The sequence below is a fragment of the Condylostylus longicornis genome, unplaced genomic scaffold (genome assembly GCF_029603195.1).
Source record: "Condylostylus longicornis isolate FDR11 unplaced genomic scaffold, ASM2960319v2 ptg000072l, whole genome shotgun sequence".
Taxonomy (NCBI): domain Eukaryota; kingdom Metazoa; phylum Arthropoda; class Insecta; order Diptera; family Dolichopodidae; genus Condylostylus; species Condylostylus longicornis.
Genome location: NW_026578040.1, coordinates 3,684,743 through 3,690,742, shown reverse-complemented (window position 1 = coordinate 3,690,742; position 6,000 = coordinate 3,684,743).

Here is a 6,000-nt window from a genome sequence, read left to right as displayed (position 1 = left end):
CAAAAGCTTACTTCTTTAATCTCGGACTCAATGAACAGAATTTAAAAATTCCATAACAACGAAGTTTGTTTATTTAAAAAGGGAGCGAAACATCATGACAAAGCTAAAAAAAGAATACTAATAGAGAAAAGCCCTACAATAACTATTGAAGCTTTTAATTTATACAATGTCATAATAATATACTATATATGTAACTTTTGAGCTTATTAACCTCTTCCATATTGTACAGGATATGTATAGATAATGCACAGAAAATAAATATTTAAATATGCGTTCAATGTACGAGTATTAGAACAGCACTTTGAATTTATGTATTTCAATTATTTATTGTCCAATTATACATAGCAATCTTTTAATGCAGCTGGTTTAATGGACGAACAATGAAGCTAAAAAATTGCTAATAGAAAATTGCGAACAAAAACAATTTTCGCTTTATAGTAAATCAGAATCATAAAAGAATAAAATCGCTTTAAGCTAATGGTTTCCAAAGTAGCACTTTTATCTGAAGTACGTGAAAATTTGGAAACGCTTACGATTTCGGAAAAACTAGAAGGAGATTGAGATTTTGCTAACTATGAAAGGCGTAGAAAATTGGAATTGAAAAAACATGGTATAATTGTGTTGCGATAAAATTTGAAGAATAAAAGTAACAGCTACTTTGGTATTTATTTTCAATAGCTACCTTGTCATTATGAGAGTTACATGAAAAGTTAAATCTTTATTTTCTCGCGTTTTAGGAATTTAGAAAATATTTTTTGCTTCAACACATTAAAGTGTCAAAAAATAATATTTTTAAGATCAAACGAAGTTATGATTTTCTAGGAAATAGAAAGCAGGAAAAGTTTTTTCTTGTTGGAAAATTGTTTGAAAACAAATGTCGTTTATAATTTCGGAAATAAACGTACAGACAAGTCGAAAAACGAATAAAATAGTGTGAAACAATAATAAGAATATTTCAATTCTATTGAAAATATGCTAAAGAAATGGGGTAATCAAAGTAAAATCAAAATATTAGAAAATCTGATGTGATCAGCACATAACCGACCGCAATGTATATTGTCTAGATTAGTAAAAGTATTCCAGAAAATTATGACAATGCCTTTTAAACACTTTTTTACAATTTTAAGGGCTCTAAAAAGCTTTTGGGTAACATGCCTAGAAAAATGTGAATTTGGCTCTTTCTTGGAGAATTTCATTTTGTGCCGTCCGAATTATACGAAAAGCTTTTCGTCAGCAGCTTCTGCCAGCAACCAGAACTCAAATATTAAATTTCAAAAAATTCTATCAATTCATTCCGTAAATATAGCAGAAAATCGGCCTCAAATCAGTTTTCGAGCCCTGATCTTCCAAAAAAATTTGTGTGTTTATTGTTTTAATATGAAGAGTTTAAATATTAAATTTCAATCGGTGATTAATTTTCGCTATATACATGCGCAAAAATGTATATTTGACCCGTAGTAAACGTCCAGTTGCTGACATCTGATTTCTTCGAAAAGTTAAGTGGTTTCGCGTACTGTCGAATGAATCTTATATATAAAATTTCAAGTAAATCTGTTGAATATTTTTTTCAAAATGATCAAAAATATAAAACAGGCCCGCTAAAAAGTGCAGTTCCCGAGGACTGTTATATTCCAAAATTTGATCAATCCGTAGTCGGAATAATCTTACATATAAAATTTCAACAAAATCGATTCAAAATAGTTTATTTACGCTTCCCTACTATGGAAAAGTGCGTTCCCGCCCAAAACTCGATTTCAAAATTTTCGATATTCAAATATAACCTCCCTTATTGTATGCAATGCGGTCGGTAAAAATAGAAAAATCGGAGTAACGGAGAAAAAACTGCAAAATTTTTTCTTACTTGATATATTTATGAATATTGTTGTCTCTTTCTATCTTTTCTTTAATGATAATAAATGCGAAAATTTATTGCACAATTTTTGCTTTTCCTTTTGCGTCATAAAAAATAGAAACTTTTAATGAAAACTATGCGGTAAAAAATGATTTTTTCTAATAAATTTGTCATCAACTCATTGGCTTATTTATTTTTTCTCATCTCATTTCAATTTTCTTAGTTTAATGCTTTTAGCTCTCCCTCTCTCTAACTATATTTTGAGGTAGCGTTCTTTTCTATAGTGTAATTTAAATCGTGAAAAATAGATGGCGGTAATGGAGAAATTTATTATTTTCATTGTAACAAATACAGCAAAAATTTGGGCAAGGTAGTCCTAAGAAGAGCTCCATGTATAACCATAGAAATGTATAATATTTTTCTTATATCATATTAGAGCGTATTTTATAAAGCAATCGGACCACATTATACTATAACAATATTCAGAGATCTATTAACTATGATTAAGATAATAATGATCTGTTTTATTCGAAGCTGTATGCAATATATCAATGTTGTTATATAATGCTCCTATACTTACGAATAACAATATTGGAAGAACATAGAAATAAAGTTGAGTCAAACCAATGGTTTGTAATTTAGCACTTTTCCTTCAACAAATGAAAATATCGGTTTTGAAAACAATATAGCTATATATTACATCATTAAAATTACTTTGATTCATATACAAAACTATTTCAAGGATTGCAGTTTCGAAAATATAAGAATAATATAAATATTTGAGATGTGGCGGAGGTAGAAAAAAGTTTTGTTCTATCGAAATAAACTATTTATGAATATCTAAGAGTTGCTAAAATTTTAGACTCCTGCAACGTACGGTGTAGAAGAAAAGCGGTATCAAAAATTTGGAAAAAACAAACTTCAGATAAAGGTAAATTTTTTTATAATTTGTTTGTTTAAAGTTCAGGTATGACATACCGCGGTAGAAGAAGCAAGCCACTATTTTTTCTGTGTTTGCAATATTTGAAAATTCGTGTAATAAATAGTTAAAAAATGGTATTTTTCGGATTTTGAGGGGCTATAACTTTTACAGTGGGGGAGATATGTAAAACTTTTCGTCTGCGGAAGTAAGTTTTTGTAAAGATGTGACATATAAAGTTTCAGCTTACCTTCTTCAAGGTTGTAGAAGTTTTGTAAATGTTTACGGACGGCCGGACGGACAGAGTGAAACTATTAAGCATTTTTTTTCAAAATTTTTTGGAAAAGTGCTAAAAAGTACCATATTTCGTTGCTTTTTATTCTGTTGTTGTATACGGTTGTACTACTTTACAAAAAATTCAATACAACTTGCAATTATTGATATTTTTTTTTTGGAGAAAATATTTTGAATGTAAAAGAATTATGAATGGAGTCCAAATGATTTATATAAGATTCATTGTAATAAAAATGGTAATATTAAAGTTATAACTATGAATAACAATCGTAAAATAAAATTTTCAATATTCTGTATATAGATAGTTTTATACATTGATTTTTTGAAATTTATTGTGTTCGATTATAGCATGGTAAACTATAAATAGCCTATACAAGAAAAAAATTATTATATTCGATTTTTAGAAATACATGCACATTTTCAATGTTTATGTCTATTCCAAAAATTTATGTTTTTTTAATAATAATTTATGTTGAAAGATTTAATAATTATTGTTAAATGAAATCATCGTATTAAATAATAAAATTTGTATTTATTAATGTTCACGGGATAGAGAGTTTACTTACAATAATGACTTGAACAAATATTGATAAACTTAATATTTAATGTGAAAACAATTATGTCTCTAAACTATGTGTTCGGATGTTAATCAGCCCAATTAGCAAATCTTTTAGTTTAAATTAACAATATAAATTTAATCAGTTTATTACTTGTTTCTCAGTGTAATTACACTAACATCAATAAAAATTTCAATATCCTTAAATTCCTTCCAAGGCATATTAAGATCTACTTTAGAACTAAATCTGGTTGAGAAAACAATACCTTTCTTACTCTGTGATATATGCCTTGCAAAAAACGGTTGGCGTTTGTGATTTTTATACACAAACAATTTATGGTTAATTACCTTGTTTCTTTTTCCTTTTTCAAATTATAGACTGTAAATTATCGGATATTTGGCATGATATCCCTTAATTATTTATTAATTGATTAAATAATTTGCTAAGTTTTATGAAATATGAACAAAATGAAAAATAAAAGAAAAGTTCCTTTATAAGAAATTTTTCTTTTTATGAGATTTTGCGTGTGAAATATTTATTGAATATTCATGAATTTTTCTTCGTTTGTTTTTATGTATTTATTCAATGAAAATCATCCTAGCATGGATGAGAGTAGTTCCTAAGCCCGTAGATATTTATACCGGTAATATGTGTTTATTAAACTTCATCCATAATCTAAAATCGAGTAACAAAATATTTTCTATGCGTTCATATACAGACATAAATGTAAAAATGTACCAAATAGGTTTCATTTGAGTTGGTATATGGTGCAAGAACAGTATGAGTTGGTATATTTCTTATATTTCTTCTTTGTTCTTCATTTTTTCTCTTCTTATAATTTGCATTCAATTGTTTATAAATAGAATTTTGGCATAATTATATAGAATTTTGTCTACTGCATAGCATATAAATGAGGGTGGCATTGTATTCGTGCAGTTTTCATTTTGGACAGTAGTGTACTCCAAATTTTCATTTTTGGAGGAATATTAATTACTTTTCTTATCAAAATTTGAAATAAATTTTAAAATAAAATACTGTAAAGTACGGTTAATTAGTACGGTAGGAGGTGGAAATGTCAAGTGGAAGCCTCATGCTCCCAAGAGGAGTAAGGAAAAAAAACTGTAAAGTACTGTTTTAGTAAAAATACTGTATAAAATCGGAACACTGCTTAATTGTCTATAATATTCAGAAAATAAACAATTTGTTCGATTGATATTGTGTGTGCCACAGATAATTTAGTCATTTAGTTGTATATTTTACTAAAACATAATGTGGATCAGAACTTTTAAAATTCATTTTACTAGTTTATTTTATTCAATTTAATCTGAAATTGTATCAAGTTTTCTGATTTATTTTATTTTTAAGCTATGGTTTACTCTTAGGCTACTCTTTTGTGTTTTTTTATCGTGGTTATTAAAAAAAATGGTAAAAAGTAATATTTATTACCAGTATAAAAACATAATATATGAATAAAACAAAATAATTCTGTCATAAATAAGGATAAACTTAGTTAAATTTAAAGTGCATATTAATGTATGTCTCAATTGGATCTAATATATAAATTTAAATGACATTAAGTAGTAAATGTTAAAATATGTATAAGGTATTCTTTAAATTATGTCTAAAATTGGTTATTAAAAGAATTCTTTTTGAAAAATTGCTTTAATTCCCACGAACTGTATGAAAACTAATAATATTTTCTTTTTTTATGTAATATTGAAAATATATGAAATTTTTTGTAACTTAAACATTTAAATCAACTAAACATCTACGAATGATCCGAATTTTAAAATAAGCATAGAAGCGCAATCACACAAAATGCTCTGCAAAAAAAAACAATAATCTAAAAATAATCTTTTAATTATCAAAAAATTTTTATTTAAAATTATGGAAGCATTTTTAAACCATCATTTTTTTAATGCTTCATCATTGTCACAAAGAGAAAAGTGTACTTAAAGCCATAATTTATTTTTCGATATTTTGGTTCTCCATTTTAATTATTTAATTGAATCTGTTTATTAAATTGAAACCAAAAACAAAAAAAGAAATAAAATGAAAAATGTATAAATTAAATTAAAAATTTAATTTCCAAATTTATGTATAAAATTTATTTCATTTTTATTTTTTTTATCTATTCTTTTCTTTTTTTATTCAACCACAAAGTGGTCTTTTATCACTGTACACATTGTAAAAGGGAAAGATATCGTTAATAATGACAAATTTTGATTATTCCCCACTCACTAAAAGAACATTTTTATTTTAATAAAGAAATGAGTAAAAATATGGCGATATTTTAAATTACACTAAGAATTTTTTTTATTCGAGACTAAATATTGAGTTTATATTGGAACATTCTTCGAATTCGGATATATTAAATT